Source organism: Octodon degus, unplaced genomic scaffold (assembly GCF_000260255.1).
Source record: "Octodon degus isolate 3935 unplaced genomic scaffold, OctDeg1.0 scaffold00042, whole genome shotgun sequence".
Taxonomy (NCBI): Eukaryota; Metazoa; Chordata; class Mammalia; order Rodentia; family Octodontidae; genus Octodon; species Octodon degus.
In genome coordinates this window covers 5,845,574-5,858,331 of record NW_004524618.1, presented here as the reverse complement: position 1 = coordinate 5,858,331, position 12,758 = coordinate 5,845,574, and the positions used below count along the sequence as shown (strand labels likewise).

The 12,758-nt window shown below is 36.7% G+C and overlaps 1 long non-coding RNA gene across 1 annotated transcript in view; it reads left to right on the top strand.

Annotated features, from left to right (window-relative positions):
• Positions 1 to 11,846: 11,846 nt before the first annotated feature.
• LOC111816839 overlaps positions 11,847 to 12,758 on the top strand; it is a 21,807-nt gene continuing 20,895 nt past the window's right edge. The window contains exon 1 of the long non-coding RNA XR_002821166.1: positions 11,847 to 11,858. This is a non-coding gene — a long non-coding RNA (uncharacterized LOC111816839). The remainder of the gene's footprint in view (positions 11,859 to 12,758) is intronic.

Genomic DNA, 12,758 nt, shown 5'->3' with positions numbered 1-12,758 from the left:
CTACAATCTGAGGTACAGGATCTCAGGATAAATCCTGAGGGGAATTCACTCACCTTCTCAGACCCAAAACCTACAACTCTTGTTGCATAGGTCCTGCTTTATCTTGGTCTTAACCATGCAGAAGAAAAGTATAAACACGAAATATAAGAAATAAAGCCATGCTGTTATGTTGAGCTGTAGGGGAGTCAGGTCAACAATTTCTGACATTGCCAGTTAAGAGGAAGACCCAATACTATTATGGGCTACTGGACGCTTTTAGACTATTTTGCTGAGTTTACATACCTGTAATATTCAAATAATGGAACTTAACAAAAAAAAAGGTATACAGATAAATGTCCATTTTGTATCTGTGTATTCAAAGTGGTTAGGATAGATGTATAGTTACCTTCTCTTAATGAATAGAGGGATTTGTTCTAATGGTGTTTGTAAATAGGATATGAAGTCCGCATCTTGTACAGCAGTTAACCACTAAGAATGTATGCAGTGTGTTAATTATTGAAACTGTCCTACCGATTTGATTTGAAACTGTCTCATTGTTATTTGTTTATCAATAAAATTATGGCAAAAAAGAAAAAAATATTTTCAGAATATGTGCATTCATGAATTATATAAGTCTGAGTAAACAATGCATGCCATTTTAAAGTTCTCTGTTCATTTTTACTTTTTACATTGAATAAGTTTGAAAGAGAAGATAGAAATCTGCTTAGTCATGAAAGTTATGTAAGAGTAATTGAGTTAAAAATTATTTTCTTGTTTTTCTATGCTTTACCTTTCCACACTCTTGGAACACACTTAATTTAGATAGCCATATGTTTACAGTTAATTTTGCATTTATTTATTTATTTATTTATTTATTTATTTATTTGTCCAGGGTCTCACTATGCAGCTCAGACTTATGGTGATCCTCCTGTCTCAGCTCCAGCCCTGGGACTACAGGTGTGCCCAACCAAGCCTCATTTGGGTGGCCTGCAGGGTGGGCTGGGCTTTCCAGGGCTGGCACAGCTTGTGGTACAACGGATTGAACCCTGTTCTTTGTGCTTCCCAGGCAGGTGCTTAGACCACCAAGTTATCTCCCCAGCCGTAACTTTTCATTTGCCTATTTCATTTTGTATCCACTCTTCCATCAACCTATTTTTCTAGCCCAAATGCTAACTATCCTTGAGGAGATTTCTGCAGGTCAAAGAGGAATATTGGTAGTTTTCATACTGCATGTGCTTATTCTGTTGCACTTAGTCCTTATTAATTGGTGCTCTTCTCTTTATCCACAAAGAAAATCGTTTTCCAGAATGTTCCCTCTCCTCTCAGCTATATTCTGGTTTTCCAGTGACTTTTTGAGCTTCACGTCACAGCAGGTTCCTATGCCAATAAATGCAGAGGCAGACAGTGCACAAGACAGCTGTTGTCCTTGTGCCGATGTTCTTGCTTTAATGCCCTTCTTGACCAAAGCTGCATTTCCCAAAACACACTGCACAAAATTCTAGATCCACAGGATATTAGTCAAGTTCAGGTAGAGAGAAGATCACATGGTACCTAAAGTTTGAAGTGACTATATTTAGAAAGGTTTGAAGATATTGTTTTAATTTCAAACATATCAAGAATATTTTATTTGCCTACACATACCATGTATCTCCATGAGAGTTCCGAATGCACAGAATCTCAACCTGCTGCCCACAAATGCCCCCACTAAAAGTTTAATGGCTTTCTTCTAAGCATTTTTTAGGTCTTTTGTAGTGTGGACAATTATATATTGTTTTATCTGATGCTTGGTGCAGATAAATATTCTTATTTTCATCTTCATAATCTACTTACTGTAATTGATCTTCACACAGTACTAGGCAAACCTATAGTCAATAATCTCTTTATCAGGAGCCCTGTAAAAAGTTTGGTATTGCATCTAGTACAGCTTTTTGAAAGCAATTTTTTAAACCTTGTGACAAGGATATTCAGTGTGCAAGGATTCCTACCACTAATCCCTCTGCACCTTCTGAATTGATCAGTCATCTGTGCAGTATTTGTCATGTTGAGTTACCGCTAAATAGTTGTAGACTTGTTCTAAATGTCTGAGCCAAGGTCAACTTGATGGGTGGCCAGTGACTTCAAACTTTTCATAGTCACGAGAAGAGAAAAAACAAAGGGATTTTCTCTCCCTTCTTACAATGTGTGTTGACAACAAATTTTTAAACATCTCAGAGTCAAAGACCTCAGGTTTAAAGCAGAAACATGATAGAATTTCATGTGATTTCATGGTCAAATAAATTGACCAATTTGTGTTAAAGATAAATTCTGGTTGGAGGCTTTTATGCTTTCCTAGAATTTAAATGTTTGTCCACTTCAAAATTTATTCAGGGAATGAACCATTGTCAGTCCAAGTGTTCAGCATCTGCCAAGTGTATCCCTTTCAGAAATATTTAAGCTGAAATCACCTATGGATGAGAAAATCCCACAGTAACGATGTTGAATTTCTGAAGCCTATTTAGCTCATTAGACTTCTCTTAGCAGGGCAGGGGAACAGTTCATTGTGTTTCATTCAGTTAGAGCTTCATAATCCATATTATTGATTTTCCCTCACTTTTCAAATGGGTGTTTGTAATTTCCCTTTCCAAATGTCAACCATTTTTTAGCAATTAAGGTAAATTTACAACATTTGTAGAAGTACCATTGTTAGTACTATTTTCATGGCTAAAATTGATTGTGCATTAAGCATCTACTAAACACCTGAGATTGCACGCGTATTACTTCATATGATCATCAACACAGTTCTGAGGTTAATATAACTCTTTTCGCTTTTGTGATTCTATATCTACAAGATGGCTGGCATGTCACGAAAATTAGCTATTTTGTCCAAAGTCATAGAGGTAGGAAGAGGTGAACATGGAATTCAAACTCACACTGTCTAGAACTTGAGAATCCAATCGTGTTTATGGTCACACTAATGCCACGTGAAATGTGTAAGCTGTGGACTAAAAAGTATGCTGAACACTAGGTTCTGCTCTGAGAGTTGAATGTCTGTGGATAAGTTGTTTGATCTATTTAAGCTGCAGTATACACAATGTAAATGAACAACAAAGAGCCGGGGAGATGGCTCAGTAGAATAAGTGCTTTCCTTGCAAGCACAAGAGTCTGAGTTCAATATCCGGTTCAGGAAAAAAAAAAAAGAACAACAAGCAAATCACATATTTTGTAAAATATTTAGAAGAATGAAAGATGAGCCTAGAGGAACACAGTAGAAGGTCAGGATTTGTTGCCTGTTACCATAACACCTACCACTATCATCCTAATAATGTCAGAGAGTTTGCCAAATAAATGTATTCACTTCCCTGTAAGAAATTCTGTTAAAGTCTCATCTAGAAAAACACATTCCAGTAATATGAAAATTTAGTATGCTTCAACCTACAGGCAAGATTTCCTACCTGAACATTTCATATTAAATTGATTTTGAGTTATTCCTTCTTTATTCACAAAAGAGCGATTCAATACGACCATCATAATCTTCATCAGTGATCATATTATCAATAAATGCAGAGAAAAGTACTTGAAATGTATTCACTACCTAGCAATAGAAGAAGACCCCTTTCCACCGCTATACTAGACTGCGTAGAAAGCCTCCCTGCTAGATTTTCCCCAGAGACCTATGTGATTTCTATTTTCATCATCATCCATAACACCAAAACAAAGATTCTTCTTTGTGTATAGATTGTTTAGTGATTTGTGAGAAGAAAATATGCACATTTATTCATAATTCATTAACAAGCAAAAAGCACATTTTTCCTCCTGAAAAGACCTGAGGAATACTCCTGAATTTTAAAGTCTGTTCATTGTGTATACCATGTGAAAAATACTCTTCTATGTTATAAAGGTTCATGAATTCTGTTTTTTCTCACTCCTTTATTGAAGTAATTTTTGACTAAATGAGTGTGTCTTCTCTCCAGAATTCAGATTTAGTGATCCTGTGCTTCAAAGTTCAGTTCCAGTTGCGGCGCTGTGCAAGCCACTGCAGGCATCCCTCGTGACTCTCCCTCGGCTGAATCCACTGCAATGAAATGCATCATTGCAACACAGTTTCTCTTATCTCTAGTACTTTCCTGCAATACCTAGAACTGCCAGTTTACATCCTACTGACCTGTCTTTCTTTGACCCTCAAGCATAAAGTCTGTGGTACTGATCTGAATTTATCATTATATGCCAGAGAAAGGGATTTTCATTATACTAGTAAAGCAGTGTAGTGGGAAATTGTCTTGCTTCTGAAAATCTACGTCTGGATTTAGAGGCTTTCCGAAGGTGAATCTTGCCTTTTTCTTCCAATGAAATATTGTAGAAAATAATTTAGTGGGTAATTTTGAAATCTAACACCTTTCTTATGCTTCCTACAATGTTCATGTGAACAAAGGTATTTTAGTTGGTGCTTTCTATGATTTTGACCTTCCCAGTTTTACTGTCAATTGTACCAAGTAAGATTCATTATATATTCACCTTTGATGATATCCAGATTTAATTTTCCATAAATGTCAGTGACAAGAGCTGCTTGGAAAGTGTTATCAGAAAGACACTGTGTAATTCCAAGAAACATTTCCAGTATCACATCAAGTAGTCTATGCTAAATTCCTGATGGCGCTGTCCCACCAGCAAAAAGTGCTTTGTTGACTCCGCATACCTAATCCAGTACCTTGGAAAATGTGGATTTAAACAATCACCACCAATATGTATGGCTTGATGATGTTACTTTTGTTGTGTTGTGCTTATGTCTTATATTAATGCAGTTGATGAGAACAAGATCTTAACTTTTTGACTCTAAAAACACTGCACAGAACACTTCTAATACATCCCTGCTTTTCTTGTTCCATTTTATTTCCCCAACACTCTGTAGCTTGCTTTAACCTCCAACTTAAAGACTTTTCTCAATGACCAAACACAATGGTTGTTCTTTCTCTAAAAAATCTTGCTCTACAGTGAAAAAAAAATTCAAACTCAAGGAATAAGGAATGAAAAGGATGAAATTATTTCAGATCCTGTGGAAGTTCAGAAGGTTATCAATAGTTATTGTGAAAATCTTTACTCTCACAGAATTGAAGACATAGAAGAAATGGGCAGATTCCCAGATAAGTACAAATTAACAAAACTGAATCAAGACAATATAAAAACTCTATTCAACCCAATATCAGCCAATGAAATAAAAAATTTAATCGAGAACTTAGGACCAAAGAAAAGCCCAGGTGCTAAAGGATTCACAGATAACTCAAGAAGAAATTTAGAGAAGATTTAATCCAAATACTCCTCAAAGTCTTCAATGGAATTGAAAAGGAAGTAATATCGTGAAAATCGTTCCTAGTGGCAGTATTATACTGATACAAAAAAACAGAGAAATGTTCAACCAAAAAAGAGAATTACAGGCAAATCTCCCTCAAAAACATAGATGCACAAATACTGAATAAAATACTATCAAATCGAATACAGCAAATCATCAAGAAAATTATACACCATGACCAGGTAAGATTCATTCCAGGGATGCAAAGATGGCTCGAGATATGCAAATCTATAACTGCAATACACTATATTAATAGAGCCAAAACCAAAACCCTAATGATCATCTCAAGAGATGCAAAACAGGCTTCAGACATAATCCAAAACTTGCGATCAAAGTCTTACACAAAATAGAGATAAATCATACCTCAATCTGATAAAAGCTATCTATAATAAACAAACAGCTAACCTAATTGTAAATAGGGAAAAACTGAAAGCTTTTACTCTCAAATCAGATACAAGACAAGAATGTTCTCTATCACCACTTCTATTCAATATAATTCTGGAATCATTAGTTGCACCCATTAGTCAAGAGAGAAAAATAAAAGGAATAAGAATAGGTAAAGAAGGGCTGGAGAGATGGCTTAGTGGTCTAAAGCACCTACTTAGAACAAGCTTAGCAAAGCATCAGGGACCGCGGTTCAATCCCCCAGCACCACATGCCAGCCAGCCCCGCCCCCTGGTGGGCTGAGCTGGCCATACACACACACCACACATTCTCTATCTATCTCTCTCTCTCAAATAAATAAATAAATAAAAGAATAGGTAAAGAAGATGTCACATTATTTTTATTTGCACGTGACATGATACTATACTTGAAACACCAAAAAATTTCATCAAGAAGCTCCTAGAAAGTATCTGTATATTTATGCTAACTATTTTATATATACACATATGAATATATATTTTTTTCACTACAAAATGGACCTTCATTTATATCCTCTTTTTTTTTGTTTAGTTTTGTCAGAGATGAGTATTCTATTGCCATTCATATTCTATATGTACATGAATTCAGCAAAGTAATCCAATATACTCCAGCAGTTTATAATAGTAGTGAGCTATCTGCATGACTGGCAGTGTCAGATGTTGTTGACTTGAGCCTTTTACAGCTCAACATGTTAATATGACTTTACTTTTTTTTTTTTTTTTTTTTTGGTGAAATCAAGGAATGAACTCAGTCCCTTGTGCTTGCCAGGCAGATGCTCAGTCTACTGAGCTATCTCCCCAGCCCCTGGCTTTACTTTTTATACCTTGTTTTTATACTTTTCTGCCAGATGGTGAAGACCAATGAGAAGAAAGTTTTGAACTAATAGTGTTTAAACAAGATATCGTGTCTGCGTCTTGTACTACCAATAACTACTACAAAGACAAGAATATGCAATGTATTAATTATTGTAACTGTCCTACTAACCTGTTTTGGAAATGCCTCATTGCTACTTCTTTCTCAATAAAATTAATGTAAAAATAAAGTAATGTTTCAATGTTGACAAAAAAGAATCCCCTAAAATTAATAAACAAATTCAGTAACATAGAAGTTTACAATGTCAATATCCAAAAATCAATAGCATTCCTCTACACATATAACAAACATACTGAGAGAGAAATTAGAGAAAGTTACCCATAACAATAGCACCAAAAATGAAATATTTAGGAATTGATCTCACAAAGGAAATAAAAAATCTGTACAATGAAAATTACAACGCTCTGATAAAAAAATAGAAATTGAAGAAGATTTCAGAAAATGGAAAGATATTACTCGCTCTTGGTTAGGATAAGACAATATTGTGAAAATGGTTATGCTCCCAAAATTATTGTATAGCTTTAATGCAACCTCTATCAAAATACCATCAATGTGCCTCACAGAGATAGAGAAAATATTCTTAAAATTTATTTGGAACCAGAAAAGACCAAGAATAGCAAAGACAATCCTGGGAAACAAAGGCAAGACAGGAGGCATTACAACTTATACTACAAAGTTACTGAGATAAATTCAGCATGGTACTGGTTAAAAAACAGACCTGAGGATCAATGAATCAGACTAGAAGATGCAGATACAATACAAACACACTTATATATCTTATTTTTGAAAAAAAAGGCTTATGTTCACTGGAACAAAGATAGCCTTTTTAACAAATGATGCTGGAAAAACTGGCTCTCCACATACAGGATACTACAACTAGACCCAGCTCTATTGCCACGCATTAAAGTAAAGTCAGAATGGGTTAAAGATATAAATATTAAAACAGAAATGCTAAATCTACTGAATGAGAAAATAGGTGGAAATATTGAAGACATCAGGGTAGGCAAGCAGTTCACGAGCTAAAAGCAAACTACACGGGATATACTTACAGAATCAACAACTGGGATCTCCTCTTATTGAGAACTTTCTGCATGTCAAACAAAATCATCAACAAAATGAAAAGACAACACACAAATTGGGAAAAAAATTAACCAATAATCACTCAGACAAAGGCCTTCTGTCTAGAATATATGTAGAACTAAAAAAAAAATTAAGCCTCCAAAATTTAAAGGCTTTGGGGAAAAAGGAACACTTCTCCACTGCTGGTGGGAATGTAGACTGGTAAAACCACTATGCAAATCATTGTGGAGACTCCTCAAAAATCTACAAATGTAAATCCCATTCGATCCAGTTTATCCCCTTCTGGGTATTTCCCAAAAGAACTGAAAATACCATACCATAGTGACATATGTGCACCCATGTTTATAGCAGCATAATTTGTCAAAGTAAAATCCTGGAAATAACCAAAATATCCATCACCAGATTAATGGATAAAAAAGATATGGTACTTTTATACAATGGAGTATTACTCAGTTATAAAGAAAGATAAACTCAAAGCTTTTATGGGTAAGTGGATACAACTAGAGACTATACTCATAAGCAAAATAAACCAGACCCACATGTACAAATATCATCTGGTCTCCTTAGTGTAAGAACCTGAAAGAAGACAAAAACATGCTGAAAGGTATAACAGACATAGCAAAATAGAAAGAAACTGAATGTAAGGATTAAGCAAAGAAGATGAGAGAAAGGAGAAAAAAACAGGGAAAAAAAGGCAGGGGAAAAACATGTAAGTTTTTATATACAGGATGGCTAAAATGATTGTACTATTAATTTCCATCAATTTTTTGAAAATAGCAGTTAATGTGTAGAATTTTCACCTTAACTAACTCTGTATACTGATTTCTGTTCTCTAAGCAACTACATCAAGGACAGCAATGTGTTGTACAAAACCATGCTTGAACACCTGTCATCATGGTCTTCTAAATTTGTACTGTTTCTAATCTCTTATCAATTATTATTATACCCCCTTTAATATAAATTTTATTAAAAAGTTTATGAAAGGAAAAAAAATAAGGACAAGAAAAAGAAAATTAAGGTTTCTTGAAAGCAAGCAGTAATATCCCATTATCCAATCTTATATAACTATATCTGTTATTCTGAGCAACAGATTTGAACATACAAATAGATCATAGAACATCCATTGTTAATGTTATTCTTTTTTACGTTATCTGTAATATGTGTATTGCTGTATGTTATCCTGATTCCGTCTTTGTTTCTGCTATTTGTTTTTGCTGTCATTCTGGTCTTCTGAATATGAGCTGCTTGTCATGACATGCCAGTTGCTGCTGTGCTGTCTCTCAGGGAGATGACTGTTCAAAAAGAAGAGGGTGGTGAATGAAGTCAAGACACAGGAAAAGGAATGTTGTGGGACTGTCCTGCTTCAAGGTTGTATATGGTTAGATATTTGGACTTATGTGTAAACATAAGAATTATATAATTCTTTATGCCTATTTTTAAAATATATTCTAATTTTTAAATGTTTTTTCATCATATTCTGTAGGGACTTAAAGTTCAACATATGAATACTTGATGATAAATACCTGTTCCATGTTATGCCTAAGATGTTTGATATTCAGAGAGATAGTGAGGTTAAGCTTAACAGTCTAGGTTATATGGTAATAACAATAAGCTTGTCTTCTGGATGGTTAACAACCTAAGTTTGCAGACCAAAATTAGAGAAAAAGGAGGGCCACAAGGAAAGCCAACATTCTGGCCCTAGCCTTCCAAAGTCAATTAAGACTCAAGACATATGAGAACTTGTACTGTGACATCATGTAACTCGGTAATGTCCCAAATTTTCTGATCAAGGAGATTATGGGGCCAAAGAGGAAAGTGATCGATAATGTAGAGTGTACCTAAGGAGAGTCACATGGAGCGAAAACATTATCTCAGGCTTTCACAGAGAGCACATTGGCTAAGCAATGGCCATGACTCATCCATATGGCTGACACTGACAAAAGATTTACAATCTGAGGTACAGGATCTCAGCATAAATCCTGAGGGGATTTCACTGACCTATCAGACCCAAAAGCTACAACTTTTGTTGCATAGGTCTTGCTTTATCTTGGTCTTAACCATCTAGCAGAAAAGTATGAAAACAAAATATAAGAAGTAAAGCCATGCTGTTATGTTGAGCTATAGGGGACTCAGGTCAACAGTTTCTGACATTTCCAGTGAAGTGGAAGACCCAATACTATTATGGACTACTGGACACTTTTAGAATATTTTGCTGAGTTTACACACCTATACTAATCAAATAATGGAACTAAACAAAAAAAGGGTATACAGATGAATGTCCATTTTTTATCTGTATATTCAAAATGTCTAGAATAGATATATAGCTACATACTCTTAATGAATAGAGGGATTTGTTCTCATGGTGTTTGTAAATAGGATATCATGTCTGTATCTTGTACAGCAACTAACCACTAGGAAGGATGTATGCAATGTGTTAATTGTTGAAACTGTCCTACCAATTTGGTTTGAAACTGTCTCATTGCTATTTGTTTCTCAATAAAATTATGGGGAAAAATTAAACAAAATAAAGTTAAAGTTAGAAAGACATCTTGTTGTATACCTCTCTAGCACTATTTGCACTAATTCTTGTGTTCATTTCTCCTCTCCAAATCTGTCTCTGTCTAGCCTTAATCTTTCCCGCTTGCCCTCCCTCCTTTCCCCAAAGCCATCTTGAATGGAAACTTGACCCTATTTGTTAGCCATCTTTTCCCTTCCAGCCTCCTTTTACTATGCTTCCTCCTATCTGTGCCCTATAAGTCTTATTTACAAACATTATCTTTAAGTGCCTCACTTAGCTCCTTATTTTGTTCTGATGACTGTCAGATTTTATTTTTTTATTATTATTCTAATTTTATGTATTTGATACAGGGTCTCACTATGTAGCTCAGATTCACAGTGATCCTCCTCTTTTCAGCCTTTTCAGTGCTGGGATTGCAGGCTTATGCCACCACGCCCAGTCTTGGTAGCAGGATGGGGCCAGCACAGCATACCATATGGGAGATTGAACCCAGGTCCCTGTGCTTGCCTAGACAGGCACTTAGACCCCTGAGCTGTCTCCATGGCTCAGAACTTTCCCTTGAATTCTGGGCTTTTCTATCAAAATAAACACTGAAGATTAGATACACATTAAGTAAGATACACATCAATTGTCTCAAATTTGGTTGCCCCTCTGTGTCTTCCCAAAGAAACTTGTTTCTCTGTTCTTCCTCACCTGAACAAGTGAATGTGCCTTCCACCTCCTCCTCTACTTTGAAATGGAAACAGTCATACTCACATGCCTTCTGTCTTCTATTTTTCACCTCCTCCGTTCTGCTACTCAAATGTGTCTGTTTTTGTGCACCCTTCTCCACCTCCTCTGTTGTTCTAATATATGTCACCATCAGTTCTCACCTGACTTACAGCAGTGGCCTCTTAACTGGTCAACAATTTTCTTTCCTTACCTTCCCCACATCAGAACTCTTGCGAGCAAGTGAAATACATTTTGAAAATGAAAACCTTGTGCTGTTGCTCTTTGTCAACCCTCTAGTGCATTCCTGCCATTCTTAGAATGCATTCCAAAGCACGGACCTTTGAGAACACAGATAGTCTTAGCTCGCTTTTGGCGAACCTCCACTCCTACTGCAGCCTCCCATGCACAAGACTCAGCCCTGGCCCCGCCTGTGTCCAGCCTCCTGTCCCCTTGCAGACACTGTCACCCCTTCCCTCCATCTTCTCATGAGAACCACCTCACCTCAAATATAATTTTTCAAAGACAAGCCTTTCCTGACTACTCTATCTACATTTATGAAATATCTCCTCAGTCAATCTCTAAGTGCATAGTTTTATTATCTTACTAGTACCTTTAACTGTGTGACATTGTTTAAGGTGTGTGTAGTGATTTATTGGAGCTGTCCTCATTGGCACATGTGTTCCCTCTGGACAAAAGCTCTTTGTGTCTCATCCCTCACTTTTACTTGCCTACAAGGAGAGCACCAGGAACATTGCACTTTGTCTTCCTTTATTTTTGCATAACCATAATAAAGAGCCTGAGGCCAAGTACTGTATAAAGAAAAAAAGTTATTTAATTCAGGGATGCAGAAGAGGTTTCAGAGTTGTTTATGAACAACCTATGGTACTAATCCAGTCTAATCCAGTGGAAGAGCCTGTGCTCCCTCGAGTTGGCATTAATGCATTTAGGAGGGTGATACTCCTATAGCCTAAACCACCAAATGTTCCCCACCCCCTAATATCTTGCACTGGGATCCACCTCCCCCAGCACAGGCCCTGTGGAGAACAAACCACATTCAAGCCGTTACAATTCCCTCAGTATGTACCTGTCCAGCCCTTGTGGCTTTGGAAGGCCATTCTGAGCTTCCCCCTTAGGGTCACCAGTTAGGGCCTTTTATGTGTCCAAACCCTTTCCCTGCAATGGCCTATGGTTATGGCCCATGAATTTTCGATTTCCAGCAACCTGACATTTTTCATTGGTGTAGAAGAAGCTAGTATCTATGAGACTGGTGTGGAACTCAAGCTTCCACTGCCTGTGCCTTCCACATGACTGCACAGCTGTGAGTTTTACACACCACTGAGGCTGTTCTGGTACCTGAAGACATTTCTTCCATCACAAAAGGCCTAAAGGGTGCCCAGGGTCTCTGATCTCTTCCCTCCTAATCCCTATTGGGCTTGAACTTTTCCGCTCTATTTTCAGCAAATTCAAGCCAAGGCAGGATGGCAGACACCAGACTTCCAGGCCGATGAAGGTAGGCTTGGATATACTCAACCATAATGTCACCAGAAAACAGATGTGTGAGGAATTCAGTTGTTCCTCTTGGTCCTGGTATCAGTCTGTCTAAGCTGCCTTATGACCTAGTCTGTACAATGGAGAAATGTATCTTAATTTTTTCCATGATAAAAATATCAAGACTAGCCTATCTTGACATTTTTTTTTCATTTTTTTTAATTTTATTTATTTATTTATTTGAGAGAGAGAGAGAGAGACAGAGAGAGAGAGAGAGAGACCAGCTCAGCCCATCAGGGGGCGGGCTGGCTGGCATGTGGTGCTGGGGGATTGAACTGCGGTCCCTGATGCTTTTGCTAAGCT